Source organism: Pinus tabuliformis, chromosome X (genome assembly GCF_031772625.1).
Source record: "Pinus tabuliformis cultivar Carrire ecotype Pingquan chromosome X, CPIR1, whole genome shotgun sequence".
NCBI classification, from domain to species: domain Eukaryota; kingdom Viridiplantae; phylum Streptophyta; class Pinopsida; order Pinales; family Pinaceae; genus Pinus; species Pinus tabuliformis.
Window position 1 is genome coordinate 689,002,568 of NC_142308.1, and position 18,415 is coordinate 689,020,982.

Below are 18,415 nucleotides of genomic sequence, written 5' to 3' on the forward strand. Positions count from 1 at the left end.
GGAACACAAGGGATGGAGTCTCATATAGGACAAATGATGGGGAGAACTTTTCATTAGCTGGAAAAGGGAAGAAAGTCAATGGCGAGAAGGCCCAAGGAAAAACTGAGTCTAGTCAGAATGGAGGCAAGGAAAAGAAGGATCTTAGCAAGATCAATTGTTTTCATTGTCACGAGTTTGGAAATTATGCTACAAAATGTCCAAACAAGAAATCCAACTAGCATGTTGTAGTAGCATCAGGAGGAGAATCACTCTCTTCTTAGTTCGAATTGGATTTCTCCTTGATAGCTTGCATGTAAATCTCAGTATGAGGTAATGTGTGGTACATTAACTCAATGGCTTCATTCCACATGATAGGGAACATATATCTCTTCAACATTTTGGAGGAGAAATACATGCAATTCCATATCGAGCTTGAAGATGATGGAAGATACTTGACCAAAGGTGTTGGTATAGTGAGCTTTAAGAGGGAGTATGTTTCCCTTCTCCATCTCAAGAATGTGAGGTATGTTCTAGGATTGAAGAAAATTCTTGTCTCAGTAGCATCCATTGAAGACAAATATTATGATGTTGTATTAAGCAAAGGGATTGCCTACCTCAAGCATTCTCCTTAAGGACAAGTCAAGCAGAATGGGGTTAGGATCGATAACCTATACAAATTGGAGGTTGATGCATGTCCAAACTTGAGCAATAAGGTAGAGAGTTACCAAAGTAGATATGTGATGGTTTAGAAAGAGTAGGATAAAGTTCTCAAGATGGAGCCTCAGTCAATATCTCAGTTTTAGTCTAATCTAGTTGGAAATTGGGCTAACCAACATGATGATGATGATGAGAAGCATAGCCTAGGGTGAGTGGAGGCAACCACTCAGCCAAATACTTCCAATATAGGGAAAGTTCGAGCCAAGTGGGCAGATGATTTGGTTAAGGGAGCTCAGAAGAGAGTTGAGTCTCCTAGCACCAAGAAGTAGACACCCATATACACATGGTACATAGCTCTTTCTAGTTCAGAGGGACAAACTGCAAGAACATAGAACTTGGTAGAGCTGAAGACATATCCAGGTGGACGAGGCTTTTCCAAGAAACCCTTCCTTGCTAAGGGGAGTGTTGAAAATGTAGAAAGGAATGGCTTCTTTGAATTGTGCCTTAGTCAAAGACGCTAATTTGAATTTAGTCTCATATATACTTTAGTTAATTGTCATTTAACATGTGTGATGTGGCATATCATTGATTTTTTATCAAGTAATTTGAGTTAGATGGTTTTCAGTGAGTTGCAGACTAGTTGATTGCTAAAATTAGTTATCTAGCGGAGTTAACTCTAGTGCCTGTCAGTTAACTGATCTCTAGTTCTAAAATAGAGATATATTTGATTTTAGTTTGGTAGTTGACTTTCTGTTAACTCAACTTACTCTAAGGTAACTAGTTACAACTGCTAAAATTAGCCCGAGTAGGTCATGCAATTCGAATTTCTTATTGATATTAAATGAAGGAAAAAAAATGTATTTATTATGGTACATAGTTTTTTGGTGAGAAGATCTTGAGAAGCAAGTAGAGAAATTCTCTTGAGAATTGCACAAAGAAATAGGAGAAATTCCTATTTTTTAGGGGAAGATTTGTGCTATGAAATAGGAGCTCCTAGCAGGCCTTATTTTCCTAAGTGTTAGGAAATTCTTGTGTAGAGTTGATCAATATTGCAGGGAGCTTCAGGCTTGAAGCAATTTCTTTGTAATAGATCATATTTCTCAGTTAATTTAATACAAGCAAGAGGGGTTTTTCCCAATTGGGTTCCCCAGATAAATTATTGTGTTCTATGTGTGATTGTGTTTCTATTAATTGTTTTCTTTCCGCAAAATTTTGGTAGAGAAATCTTGTTTCTTTTGCAGATCAGTTTGCTCTCATTAGCAGTTGCAAGGTTTCAAGGTTTTTCTACACTATCTACTCGAAAATAATTGAAATCAACTCATTAGAATTCATGCATATACACTAACAAAACAAAAAATTCATAAAGAAACATACTTGGTTTTGTATATAAATAAATATATAGTAATCATTCATTAGTGTATAACATTCATCGATTCATTCGTTAATCATAAAGACAAAATACTTCATCAAAATAAATTTTATCATCAAAAATATGTTTTTATAATATGGTACTTGATGTTTCTAATGATATAACTAGTACAATCATTTATTTTTATTTTTATTTATTTTTGAAAATAATTTAGAAATGAATTCATCAGTTGCTTCTTCCCCTTCGGTTCTTATGGCATATGCAGCTTCCATTCATGACCTAGTCGTGTACTCATGATGTCGTTGAGGCTGCTGCAAGAGGGGTGGATTATCAAGTGTAACAAGAATACATGTTAAATTGATATTTATTATTATTATTATTACAAGTATTTCATTAATAAAAAGATCATTGGAATTTTCTTTACCTGCTTCAGTGCAGAGGAAAGAGGAGTAGTTTCAGATGTGTCCATATGTTCCTCTTCTTGTGTAGCCTCATCCTCTACATGCTTTGGAGTTGAAATAAGAAAGGTTATAATTAATACACCATTTTCAATTAAATATTTTTAATTGTAATCCTCTTTCTACATGAAGAAAAGGTGAGGCTACCCAATGATTCAAAGAACTCATTCAAAGGAAATATCATTGAAGTAGTTCATTAATACTAAAAAATACCTTTGCAATGTAATTATTTACCTCATGCACTAGTCAACACCGTTGGAATGGTTTCCTTGTGCTCCTCTTCTGGTAGAGGATCCTCATGTATAACATTTCATGCCATTGAAAGTTGGATCATGGTGGTCGTATGTTGTGGTGTCTGTGCCAAAAAAATCCTATATGAGGATAAAATACTTTTTTGAATTGTTTATGTAAAAGTGAACAAAAAAAAATCCATAATTGACTTATGACATAAAAAATCACTTTAAAATATGGTTATTACCTGATATATTTGAAGATATTGGTTCAAGATGTTGATCCTATCTTTAATCTCAGGAGTTTTATCTCTTATGCAAATCAAACAAACAAGTTATTTGTTCGTTCTAACCACAAGCTTATTGATTGTTATGATTGGGTCGGGAGAAATGAACAACTCATCCTCATCAAACCAATCAGTATCCCCACAGTCATGTCCTTGAGACTACATATTTCAACAAAAGAAAAGCTATTTCGATTATTTAAACATCAACCTCACATTAAGTTATTTCAAATATTTAAACAATAATCTCCTATGTTCTTTTTAATCCTTTCAAATATTTCTGAAATATATCTTCAACGAAAGAAAACATTTTCTTTTCCTGTCATAAACATTCCTGGAAGTAGTGAAATAATGAAAACATTTTCTTTTCCTATTATAAACATTCATGGAAGTAGTGAAATAAAGGAAAATAAATCTAGTAAAATTGTAAAATTGATTGAATAATCAAGCCAAAGTAAGTTTTGTCTCAAATTATGTAAGTGATGAATTCCCTTGAATCCTTTAGTCAACAAGAATTTCACATTCTAGTTCAAACATCTTAATTCAACTTCTTTGATTTTTTGTGTTAATAATCATTCTAACCATTATTATCATATTTTGATGTGTTTCTTATGCATTTCAGTGTTCCACTAATTGATAGTGTAGTTAGCATTGGATCTCTTTTGTCAAATATATAAGGCAGGTGCGAAGCCAAAATAATTTACTTTTGTCGATTTTCTTCAGGAATGTACTGGGTCGGCATCCCTAGAGGATGGCATGCAGGTTGATGACTTTGCAAACAATATTAGAATCAGGTCGCAAGTTCAAGTAGTTACTAGAGACTTTGAAGAAGAAAAGTTGACTTCTAGTTACTCTTTGCTCATGAATGCAAGGAAACATAGCAAAGTACTCATTTTGGAAGTGATAGGATGATCGAAAGATGATCCTATACTAATATATTCTAGTTGGGATGCAAAGGAGAACCATGCTTTCCCCTAATTCTCAGTTCTTTGCTATGTGTTTCATCTTTGTTTTTATCAGTTCTAGGTTTATCTTCAATTCAAATTGTATTACCAGCTCTAAAGTTCAAGCGAGGTTAAAATTCCTTAATAATGGTGGAACCATTGAGTAGAAAGTTGGAAGCAAAAAGGGTCTTAGACAACCTACATGGAATCAAACTAGTTAGAGGAGTCAAAGATATGATACTCTTTTCATAATTCATGGATTTGTTCTATGATGGCATATTGATTGCTGGTTTCTTGTAATGGACACAAATAATTGTTGAATGTGTGATGGGTAAGAACATTTAAACAAGGAAAAGAGAAAATTAAATTTCTACAACAAACCCTAGGGCAAAATTACCCTAGGTCGGTACTGAAATTACCTTATTACACTACATTACATGAGCAAAGGAATGGTTTTATAGGAGGGATGCAATGGATTTTGATGAAGAGTTTAAAATGTCCATCAAAATGGTTGTTTATAAGTCACCTCATTCATATTATATGAACATACCCTGGCCATTTTTTATTATAATATAGTGTCCATCAAAATGTGTTACGTATATGTATTGGTATTATTACTCCTCCATTTGATAAGAAATTCGTGACTCTTCTATGATGAATAAATTCAAAGATGTTGGAGGCTATATCTTTATGTGGAAGATGAATGATTGAGGCTACAATCCTCTATGATATGTGAGTTTCTGTGGCAGTATACTTTCTTTGGAATACAAGCTTCTTGTAATTCCTTCTCTCTATGGGTATGCAAGCTACTGTGGCACTATGTTTTCTGTGATCTGAGGTTGGTTTAAGGAAAATTAGAAGGAATCCTATGGACATAATTGTGAAGGCAATCTTGAAGATACAATAAGTTTTGGAATTAGAGCAAAGTCATTATATAAGTTATCATCCAATAACAGATCGAAACATCCAAGGAGAACAAAGGTAAAAGTTATAAATATTCAAGTCTTGAAGTCATTGTCTAAGATCAAATATTTTAATGAATGACAAGCCTTTGTGGCATAAAAGCATGATTTAAGTCTAGACTGAAGCCTTCTCTAAGTTGAAGAGAAATAAGTTCTCTCATTTGAATATCATCCTACACACATCTTATCTCTTTTCAAATGAAGAATACAAGGAACATAAATATCCTTCTATATTTTTCCATAAAATTCAAAAAGATAAAAGAAATCACGTACAAGAAGATGATATGGGCATGGGGTCCTTGAAAACCCCTCCAAATCCCACACATTTAGGGTTTTCTTTAGAGGCACTATCAAATTGTGCCTTGTTCCATTGGAAACATTATTGTTCCTAACTTCCTATTACCTTTAGTGTTGCACTTACCATTCAAGTTGGTTAAGGTTGTTCGACATGCAACCTATGTGAATTGTGTAGCCTCATAGGGTCCAATTTCTACAATTGTGCTACTCTTGTTTTTCTTTTCAGAGATGAAATCTTGAACCTATTCTTTTGAACATAGATTTGTTATATTTTCTTGTATGTTTGTTGAAAATTACTAAGAATCTAGTTCTAAATTTCTAATAATGTCCTAAAAATCAATATCTACTTAAGGTGAGTAATTCATCTAGTATTAGTGAGTAGTCGATGTCACGGTTCCAAGAATTTGATTTCAATAATAGCCTGAATATTTGTCCTTTGATATTATCTATAGGGAGTAGTTACAGATTGACATCTTGATCAAGACTTTAAATTCCATGCCACAGAATAGGACTTGATTACAAAGAAGTTAAATACTTCATTTTCCCTAGTTTTGCACTTGTAAAACTTATGCTTGAAATTTTTGTTTGGAAATTACCTACCCAACAACTAAGGAAGTAGGGTATTATGTGTATTAAATCGACCATAACATCTCAGGTAGTATTGTATAACTCATATTTATTTTCTTATGTGAATAGGAAGACAATGCGTCTGCTTTCCATTATTAAACCTAGGGATATCAACAATCTCATGGAAAACTCTCATATTTCTTTTCTTGTGTGAATAGGAATAAAATGAGACTGTTTGTCAATTTTAAACCTAAGGATATGCACAGTCTGCTTGAGGCATAATGAAATACAACACACTTGCATTGCTTGATCCTGGTCCCAAAATGGGGTGATTCAGATATGTATAGGATCTAGACTACTCGAGCACGAGTTAGTAACCAGACCCTCAAAGCTACGAGATAATGGTAAATGCATAAAGGGTTATTTACCAGAGACTGTAAGCATAATCAAAGGGTAAAGGCATAAAACACGTATGGTAAATGCATAAAAGGTTATTTTGTTAAGAAATGAAATTGTGGTCAAATTCCACTTTGGAAAACTCATTTGATGGAGATGATGATTGCATTGAATTCCTCCTTTCGAGAGGACCAAAATCGACCTAAATATCACTTATATTGGATAAGGGAAAGTGTTCTTATGAAGAAAAGCCCACATGTGCATATTTGACAAGGTCGACTCTAAAGCAAAGTGGACACCCATTGAAGGCTATAAATACAAGTGACCTCTACCTCATTCGAACATCATCATGATACATTCTTCTATTCTATTTCTTAGTTTTGGCTTGGACAGGTCTGAGGTAGGCCCGCGAAAGAATGGGTTCACTCTGAGGTGAAATTGCAAGGTCTGAAGCTCACATCTCAGTTTTAGGGTTTGGGCCTTAGTAGCTGGCACAACATAGGAAAATGTCAACCGCAATCACTCGCACATAAGTTAATCTGGGAACATGATCCTTCGAGTCATGCAGAAAACTCTCCATCCATGCAACTAGGAGTTAGAGTTTCAAAATCTCTGTCGCTCGCTTGCTGCAGTCCAGATCTGACCCTAGTCGCTCACATACCAGGATTAAGGGAGTGACTAGGAAACTATAATTTATCGAATGAATCCTCATCCATGCGACTACAAACTAAAAGATGAGATCTCAGTCTTCTTAAGTTTTCACTCATTGACCACAGAGTTCGAAAGTTGACCGCAGACAATGACAATTCATCACAGCCTTTAGAATCAGGGTTTTGAGTATAAGCATTGTTTGGTTCATTTCATGAATGTTGTAGTTTTTTTGTTAGATAGTTGCATAGATGAAGATATCGATCATTGTACTCTCTTTTTCTGAATCATTTGATGATAATCTAATAAGAAGAATAATTGGAAAGGGTTTTCCCCATAGTGGGTTTTTCCCTGGTCTCCGACCAATCTTGGTGTCTCTATGTGTGAATTATTTTCTTCTATTGTTATTTTACATTCTGCTGCATTGATGATGATGATATTGTTCTTTCTACATAGTTGCATATGTTTTTGAATAATGATGCAAATCTGGATATGCAATGATGTTATGGGGTGAATGTAATGTGTTAATGAATAAATACAATTATCAAAGCAAAGAACAATATAGTCCTAAGAAAAATTAACATATTTTACCAGAGATTGTAATAACAATCAAATTTCAATTAAACAAAATTAGTATCAAAATACTCACCGAAAATTATAGGGTATCATTGACATTACCATTTTTCTCTCAGCCTTTTTTTGTCTCCTCTAACACAACACTCGAATGGGAGGGTGCAATACAACCTTTTCGTCTGATGTTTGCAGGGGAGTGTAGGGACCAACCCTCATTTTTTTTTTAAATGCTAAAAATACAACCATAAGAAAAATAGCATTGGGAACCCAAACATGATAAAGCATTATATAAAATTTTTCTGAATTTCACTTCATTGAACATATCATCTAATTACATGTTATTAACTAAAACCATAATGAAATCATACAAAAGAATATTATAACAACATAGGTACCATTCACGAGGAGACGAGATTCAAACTTGACTTGTCATTGTTTACCCTCCTTTGTTGTTGGTCGCCTCCAAGTGTGAATGCTGATGTGCTTAATCTGAATGTAATGACCCACCGGTTGATCTCCCAGCCTAATCCTTGGGTACTCTCCTTCCCCGCATACCCCCGAGCTGCAATGGGGTTGTACAATGGAAGAATTTGTTAGCTGGTAGAGGAGAGCACTCCTTGGCTCAAGAGTCCCCTCTCTAAAGTCCTCAACCTCACCAAACTCACTATAGCTTGTAATCACTACTCTGAAGAGTCCCATCCATCCAACAATAGGGTAAAGAAAAGTCCCTTCTCCCATGGCCTACCCCTTCTTTTATAGGAGTCCTCATAGGTGACACTTGGCATTTCATGCATAATTAATTATTTTTGATAATTCAATAGTTTTATTATTCACCCACCCATGTGTCACTCTCTCATCAAGGGTCTCCAAAATTATTTGCTTAAATTTTAAATTAAAACTAAAATTTTCCCTCACCTCAATAAGATTCCTATTTATTTTCCTAGTTGTCTCTTGATCCCCGTTTTTACTCCTTAATTTGAGTTCATTACTAAAGTCAATTGATAAGTCAAGATTTGATCCCCTATCTACTCCATAATTTAACTCAAGTTATCTCTTAGATGGGTATTCTTATGTTGGTTGTTTCCACATGGAGGTTCTCTAAAATTTAATTTATTAATCTTATTTTAATTCACCATCCTCTTCTCTTAATTAGGTTTAACTAATTTAGGGTTAATATTTATCCTTACATTTATGTCCCTCTTTCCCATTTTTACCTAATTAAACTACGTTATCTACCTAATATTTTCTAACATTACAAAGGTAGAGTTTTTAAGGTAAAATATTTTATTTCTTCCTATGATCCTCTTAACCCAAGTTTTATTCTTGATTTAATTACCTTAGTTTCTAACATCATTTACCCTTGATGTGAATTTACTTGGTTTTCATATCTTGATTATATTTATTAATTTATTTCTTTTTAATGATTCAAGGGTGCCAAGTTTGGTCGTGCCCTTTAAGAACTTCCCTTGAAGTTCCAAGGGCGTCACGCCTAACAGTTTATTTGTGATGCCAAGGGTGCCAAGTTGGTTGTGCCCTTCAAGAAATTCCCTTGAAGTTCCAAGGGTGCCACACCACTTGCCCTTCAAGCATTCAATGGCTATGAGGGGAAGTATAGGTGCAACGACAGAGACCACTATCATCTCTTATGTTTCCTGCTATAGTGAGATTAGTGGTGTCGGGAATCAAGGAATCCACCTTGATGCGCGCCCCCCGGTAAAATCCTCATGAGAGACCCAACTTTGGGGCTTGCCCTCATGACATCGTGATCTTCAAGGCAAAGGTGTTTCAACCTTTCTAGCCCAAGTCACGATGGGAGTGCTAGTGGGTGAGATCAGGGACACTACCCCACCCCTCCCATGTAATTCCATCCAATTGTACAACCCCATCACCCATATGTGAGTCATTCTGCCAAGCAACAAATCTGTGCCTGCAACCACTAATATATCATCATAATATAGATAAACATATATAGCAGGTTTCAAAATTGACTTGGAATTTCAAACATAAAATAATGTAAATTTTCATCAAACCAGGTGTCGTCAACTCGTCATATGCGAGTGCCTCTGGTGGTTTCTTGCCATACTCAATAATCATCAGTAACAAGGTTTCTCAGTGTTAGTTATTGTCATAATAGCATCATTAACATCACCTATTTGTTTGCATCATTGTTCATTGTGAACCAGAACTAATGCAAGTAGGTAACATAGGGGACACATCCATCATGGCTATCATCATCATAACATCAATGGAAACATACAGATCCATCAAATCTATCAACATCGTAACATCAATAGAAAACATACCTATCCATCAAAGCTAGCATCACCATGATATCAATAGAGATCATACATATCCTTTACTGCTATCATCATCATAAATTCAATAGAGACCAAACATAGCCATTTATGCTACAATCATCATAGTATCAATAGAGAACATGCATAACCATTAATGCTACAATCATCATAATACCAATAGAGAGCATGCATAACCATTAATGCTACAATCATCATAATACCAATAGAGAACATGCATAACCATTAATGCTACAATCATCAAAATACCAATAGATAACATACATAAACATCACAACCACTAATAATAGAGTCATGTGTCCAGATCCTCAACCTGAGGTCCTCAAAGAATAAAGTGTGGGCCTTAGGACTAAATAAATGTTAGTGTCATATAACTGTTAGTGGACTAGAGCGAGGCACTACAGATTGAATGTGTAGCAAGGACCTTCGGCCATGTGTGTTCATCTCATGATTGCAGCGGATCAAACGCAAAGCAAAGACCTTAGGCCAATTGGGTTTTGTAGCTGAACATTTGTCACTATTTGAGTCTCATCGGAGTTGAGTTCGAAACTTGAAGGAATATGAATTGTGCACCCTTGGCATGCAAAAAATAAGACCTCTTTTAGCTTTTGGTGAGAAGGATTTTTTGTTCTTTGTGGAAACGTATTAGGGTTTGTTTCTCTCTGTGAGTTGTACTTGGGTTTAGAAACCATCCCACAACGTTAATGCATGCATCTACTATAACGATGTCAAATTTCAGTGCGTACGAGCAAAAAATGAAAAAAAAATCAATGTTAGCCCCATTCGCAGGTCATTATGTATGTGGACAATTAATTACAACATACTTTATGCAATTAATTATTATTAAATTTTAAGAATTTGATTGGTCCTTAAATGCAGTAGGCCCACAACTGACAAATAGTAATAAATAATTCCATCTCCTTCACATTTATGTAATAATTTTGTTGTTTTTATTATTGAGTTCTTTCTCTGAGTCATATTTGAGTCTTGAAATGTTCCCATGCCGTCAATGCATGCATCTACCATATCCATGTCAAATTTCAGTGCATAGAAGCACAATCTGAAAAAATTTCAACGTTGGCCCAATTCACACGTCACATCGCGACGAGCTCAAGAGACTTGTGTGGCTCTCTCGAAATTGATTCACTAGAACTTGCAGATAATAGAGAGAACACAAAACAATAAAGTATACAATCAATTAATAACACTTTCAAATTTGACAAATCTATGCAAATAACTCTTTCTCCTTGTTCATGGTGAAACACAATGGCAAAATCAGGGTGATCTCCCTTGATTGTCGAATTATTTTTGTGAGTTGTATTTGAGTGTAGAAAACATCCCACACCATCAATGCATGTATCTACTATAGCCATATCAAATTTTAGTCTGTACGAGCACAAATTGAAAAAAATTCAATGTTTCCCCATGCACAGGTCACTATGTTTGGGGTCAATTAATTAGAGCATCATTTCGACCACTATTTATTAGTAAAATTTAAGCGATAGATTGGTCCTTTACTAGGGTAGGCCGACAATTGGTAACAATAAGTTTGAGATAGGTGCAAATTGTTGGTTCCTAGCCATCATTTTTGCAGTCACGAGGATCACTCATATACTAAATTATGTCACGTATTGGGTATGACAACAAGCTTGAGATCGATGAAAATAATGAGATTCTCTTGGTTTGAAGAATAATACGATATTCTCTATTGAACTAGGCCAACCACATGAAGGTGGAATCTCATATGCCCCCCCACACATCACTCAATTTTCCCAATACCCAATTTATCTACTATAAACTATTTGAAGGCAACATAGTAAGAATAAAACATATATATAAATTACTATGAAAATAATATTTTAGTTAAATGAAAGAGAACAAATATTCAGTTGAAAGCATATAAATGCATACCTTGTACATTACAACATTTTGATATCAATAATCTTCTTCTTCATCCAATAGATCAAAATTAATGTCATCCGGTTCAAAAATGATGTTGAAATGATCAATAATTTCAAAATCATCATCAATGTCATCATTTCCAATACTCATATCATCATCCATATCATTATGATGAACATCATCTCCTACATTTGGTTCTATTGGAAACCTTTGGGCATTACTAAGAGGAAGGGGTGAATCAGTAATGTGACTTCTTTAACAATTTTACCAATTATTACTTCACTTAATGAATCATGCATATAACCAACAATATATTATATCATCCCATGAATATAATAATGTAAGCATCTAAATCAAACAACCATGAGAGAAACAAAACCATCAAACACAACCATAAAAACCATCACACAAGAGACACAAGATATCTGGTGGAAAATCCTTCACAGAGCAAAAAACCACCTTTGTTGTTGTTGTGTTGCTCTGAATCTTCTATTAAGCAAATATAGTCTTTTTACATATATTTTTGACTTCGATTAGTTAGGAGACTCGAAATCATATACAATAAATTGAATCCGATCATCATGGAGACTTTATTCTATTGATCAACTCAGAAGAATATGTTCTCCATGGATCTATGGATGACCATCCACTGAAAGCCACCATGATCATTCGTTCCTCTCCCAACTTCGAGTGGACTATCCAACTACCATTGGATTGAGAAACTGTTCATTTCGCTGAAACTTCGCAATCCACATCCATGAAGTCACTGCTCCTCTCCTCTATGTGGACCTCCTTTCATCTATTTTCAAACTAGATCCCAAGACTTTCTGCTCAACTTGATTCCACTATGTAATACAACCTCTAACATCAAGACAATCTCATCAAATCAATCAAGCACACCACAAATAAATGCTCTCCACTCTAGCAGTACCACGGGTAAATACCATGGTTATGTCAATACCAAGGACACATGTACCATGGTAATCTCCAAGTCACTACCATGGTTATTCCAATACCACAGACCCCTGTACCATGGTAATCTCCAAGCCAATACCATAGGCAGATACCATGGTTATGTCAATACCAAGGACTCTTGTACCATGGTAATCTCCAAAACAATATCACGGGAAAATACCATGGTTATGTTAAAACCAAGACTATCTGCACCAAGGTGATATCACGTGACAACCTACTCCACACACCCATACCAATACCAAGAATACCTATACCATGGTAATACTCCTGCAACATCATCATCAAGCCAACATAAGGAAACTGAAGGCAACACAAGGCAACAACTCTATGAATCACCATACTACCGTCAAGCTACATCATCAAAGACTAACATTAAGGGTTGACATCAATGCTAACATAATCAACTCAATGCAACTATGCTACAAGGAAGGCATCCACACATCAACTAGGCTACACAGTGTTGATATCAATGCCAACATGAGCTAGCTGCCATCATGAACCAATTCCAACATTAGTTATCTGGAACAATGCACACCATAATGCCAACAATATCCCCCTTTGGCATTGACAACAACCACACAAACTCTCCAGACCATCATACTTTATCACTCCCCCTTTAACGTCAATGATAAAGGGTAAAATCCATCTGATAAGGTAGCAAGAACTGAAGCACAAAGACTAATGATCTGTACATGGCTAAAATTTGATGCATATCAAATAACATACATGCCTCTCATATCAATGGAAGCAAGCAACAAATATACCAATCATCACCCAAAGCAACATACCAACCAACAACCTCTAGCAGCAAGCAACAATATGCCAACATGAGGCAACCACAAGCAACATCAATGAGAAACAACATAATAGTAAAAATGAGTAGCATCAAGTATGTGTAACAATATGCACATGAGAATCAATCAACACTCTCCATAGTAACCACATAAAAACAACATCAATTAACCTCTCTTCTCAAAACATGAGGTCAGAAACTCCAACTGTCATAGCATAGTATGAGGCACACCATGAAAACCTCCAAACGTACCATGATTCCAACAATGTATGACTGAAGTAAACAAGAGAAAATAATTCCCCACCTTAACACGTTTCTTCTCTAACATCATCTCCATCCTAATGTGATCTGCTTCCCCTGCAAAATTGCTTCCTTTGGCAAAGAAAGAAGCACAAGGTGGACCAGGAGTTCACATGACCATGAATGACGACATATTACATTATATATACATGGTTGTATCAACAATACAAATACCTCATACATAACCAATATATGACCATAACATGACCTCATGACTCATGACTAAATGACTGAAAGATCCATACAATAAAAGTACATGGCTTCATGAGAATATTACATAGATTTTCAATGAATTACATTGTTATTATGATCATCTCCTATGGATCAATGACTCAAGTGCATGATACATCATGATTGTTACATCAACATTATCCCATACATGTGGCTAGAAAATGACTCAATAAGACTCCTCCATAACAAGCCTATCACCATGATGATTATCATACTAAAGACTGGACTCTCGAACAATACATAATGATGATACAATAAAAAATACATTGTTGTATTAATCATCATACAACAAATCACACATGGCTGGTCCATGTCACATGTCATATCTATACATGGTTGGAGGAATGAGTACATTCTATGCATGGATGCACATATTTTCAATCCACTATTAGTGGAAACCAAAAACATATATGTGGTTTAAAAATTTACTACTTTCACTCAGGAAACATATGTAAAGCAACTACAAATAACTAAGTGAAAACAATGAATAAAATGCAAAATAATCTAGGCAAACATTATACCATGCATAGCTCCTGCTAAGCTCAATATAACTCCAATAGGCAGGTTGATTGTTAAAATTGGCAACTAGGGCCAAATTCCATGTGGGTCAACTTATTTATGGCAGTTGATATTTTTATTGGATCCCTCTCGTTGAGAGGTGTAGGATTGATCCAAAGATCATCCGATTCTGATAAGTATTTATGGAGATATGAATTTATTTCGATTATGTAATTATTATCAAGCCAACCAGCTGTTACGTAGGCCCAAGAAGGCCAAATGTCATGTCTATTCAACCTATACATTTTTGATATAAATAGAAGAGGATTTAATGTCATTTGAGACACACCTTCATGAGTAGTCTCCTCCTCTCCATGTCTGGGTTTTTGGTAAAGGAAGAGACACCATGAGTGATACGCTGGTGATGCCCTAGTTGCCGTACGTTACCCTAGCCGCAGAGATCTGGCCGTAGTAAAGGAGGCCTCATACACAGCCAAAGGAAAGGCCCTACTATACGATGTAGAGCACATATAGATTCTATATGCAGAGCACATATAGACTCTATACGTAGAGCACACATGGAAAACTCTATACACTACATTGTTCATGATTATATATATGCTGGTCAGGAAGTCAAGGTGCCATTGTCATCAAGCCGTAATGATGAAGAGGTAAAAGCAATCATGCTTATAACCGCAGTGATGAAGAGGTAAACGCAGTCATGGTTATATATACGCTAGTCATGAAGTCAAGGGTACCACTGTCATCAAGCCGCAGTGATGAAGAGGTAAACACAGTGATGGTTATAGCCGCAACGATGAAGAGGTAAACGCTGTCATGGTATTACAATATGTATATATGTCAATAGAAATATATACGCACAACATTCATAAGACAGTCAACGTTTTACGCTGGTCTTAGAGACACTTAACATATATATGTTGGGCATGAGAGACATATCTATGTTGGTCATTAAAAGGAACAGCTGCAGTCATCAAGGATAGTCGCTGTGATGTAAGTGGATCTGGCAGTGTAGATCCGGATACCGTGTGGAGTAGATCAGGCATAGTAGATCAGGGTATAGAGACTCCAATCACTCATACACAGTTCATGGAGACTCTTATGCACAGGTCATAGAGACACACAGCAATGAAAGGAAACCTATAGCTGAGGAATACCAATACGCTGTGTATAATGGGATTGCGTGGAACTATAGCCTAGCTGCTTTGCTAGGCTGCAAGCCATAGCAAGCAGCTAAGGCTGATATGTATATGAACTCCATAATGAAGTAACAAAAGGACATTATGAGCAGCATAATAGGCAACATTATGAGCAGCATGAAGCATAATGATCATGGGTAGCATGATAGATGAGATCATGGGCTAGATGGACAACATGATGTATGGGCATCACAGTGATCACGATGCAGCATGATGGTGCTACACGAAATGGATAGAATCCGTCACCTAGGAGAATCAGTTGAAGCATAATGTCTTCAACTGATCTCATGTATCATCGTTATAGGAGATGATTTATGCTCAGATCTAGATAAGTCAAAGTGTTGACTTCTGATGTAAATGTACTATCTCTCTCACTTTCTCTGCTGAACTTTGAAGAACATAAAAGAAGAATTGATCAAGGGTTTCCCCACATTGTGGGGTTTGTCCCTGGCTAGCACCACATCTTGTGTCCTCTTGTCTTGGCTTGTCTTCTGCGATTTATATTCATGTTCTATCTATAGTTTACTTTATGATGATGTGATTGCTAATATTGAAAAGAAATTAAATAAATTGCTCTAGCATAGAACATACCTAAAATTAACATGGAATCAGAGCTGAGGCGAAGACAATGCCCAAGCAAGAGTGAAAGAGAAATCACCAAAGACAGTGGGGACAAGGACGAAAGGATCAATGGGTTCCTCATAATTCACCCAGGGAGAAGTCGAAGCAGAGAATGTTATCAGAATGGCGCAACAGAAGTTTTTGATGGCCCATCTAAAGATCACTTCATTAGGAAGTTCGGATCTAAGGGTGGAAGGAAAGGAAGATGTCTTGGTTATAAGTTCGGCCCTTATGCGAAGGAGTGTCTGAATGGCAGAGATGCAGGTCATCAAGGACACAACCGACTTTTCAAGGAAGTAAGGAACCCCAGGAATGGAAGTCGAAGGTTTTAAGGTGGCATTCGTCGATGTTAAGGTACGTGTTTGAAAATAGATTTTTCTAAGATGTTTTTGAGTTCAAGGTTGTATTAAGTTACAGGAAGTCCACTGGGGACCATGTCCATTGACACATAGCATTGGAGGTCTATGAGCCAGATGGTGACAAGGAAGCCTGAATTCAAAAAGAGCATGAAAGTACATGTCTGAGATGTACCGAAGGAAAATATTACAAGGGGACCATTCCCCTCATGTAGCAGGTCCACAGGTTTGAAATAACCCGTGGAGTTTTGAGATTCATGAATAGGAATCTCATGTATACAAGTGGAAGAAAGCCCTTTATGGCTTGAAGCAAAACACCCCAGGCGTAGTATGAGAGGACTGATAGTTGTTTAATGAAGCTGAGATTCACTAGGAGTGAAACTGATCCAAACCATTATCCGAAGGTTGTGGATGATAGACCTCTCATACCGACACCTTATGCGGACGAACTATTTCTGACAGGTGAAGACCCTCCCATTTGCAGAAGTAAGAGGGAGTTGGATTCTAGACATATGTTTTGCAGTTAGCACGGGGAACTCATGTTTGGTTAAGCCTCACTGGATTGGTGCCAAGAATCTTCTGAGATATTTTCAGGGCACAGTCTCTCATGGATTGAGATACATTAACGGAAATATGAAAACTGCATGATTATTCGAATGCTGACTGGGCAGGCAGTGTGGAGGATTACTAGAGCACTTTTCAGTGCTGGTTCTCTTTGGATTTTGTTTCGATATCATGGATGAGCAGGAAGCAGAAGTCGGTTGTTATAAGTACCGCCGAGACCGGGTATATAACTATGAATAGACCTCGTATGAAGTTGCCTGGTTGTGGAAACTCTTCAGTGAGTACACATGATGAATACCATTGTGATTCTCTGTAACAACCAGAGGTGGGATTCGATTATTGAGGAATCCTGTATTCGAAGATTTCTCCAGCAAATAGACATCAAATACTACCTTATCTAGGATATGGTAAGTTGATGAGCAAGGAGGCTCCATCGCATTGAGACTGATGTACAGGTCACTGACATTTTGACAAAGCCCCGGGGAAAGATCAAATCTGTGATTTTCCTTTACGACTTGGAGTCGTCGAGAGACCCTTGTAAAAGGGTCCTACATGTTGCATACATTGAGCTCTGAGAGCTCTAGGGGCTTGTGATTCTTACTGGAGCAACATACGACCATAGGGTGACTCACCCTCCCCTGGTGGTGCGCACTGGGACAGGATGATTCGCTCTCTTGTGGGACAGGATGATTCACTCTCCTGTGTAGCAGGATGATTAGTTCTCCTGTGAGGTCTGGATGATGTGTTCTCCATGACAATTGTAGCAGGATGATTAGTTCTCCTGTGAGGACGGGATTGATTAAGTTCTCCTGTCGAGGCATCCTACCCATGCAGTATGGGACTCATGGGAAGCACCTCTCATCTGATCAATGAGCAGGGAAATGAAGATAGGGACCATAGTAGTACTGATGGACGCATCGTTGTATCTACCGTACTCCCTACGCTAGGATGAACTTCATTGATCTGGGATCAATGATACTGGTCTGGGACCAATGGTAGGAGTTGTACCTACTATGACGCTGACTTCGGGTCGGTTAAGGCTGGTCTGGGACCAGTGGTACATACTCTGAGACTGACTTCGTGCCAGTGTAGTACTGGTCTGGGACCAGTGAGAGTAGTACATACTATGATGCTGACTTTGGGTCGGTTGAGACTGCTCTGGGACCAGTGGTACACTCTCTGAGACTGCGATACTAGTCTGGGACTAGTGGTAGGAGTGGTACCCACTATGATGCTGACTTTGGGTTGGTAGAGACTGGTCTGGGACTAGTGGTAC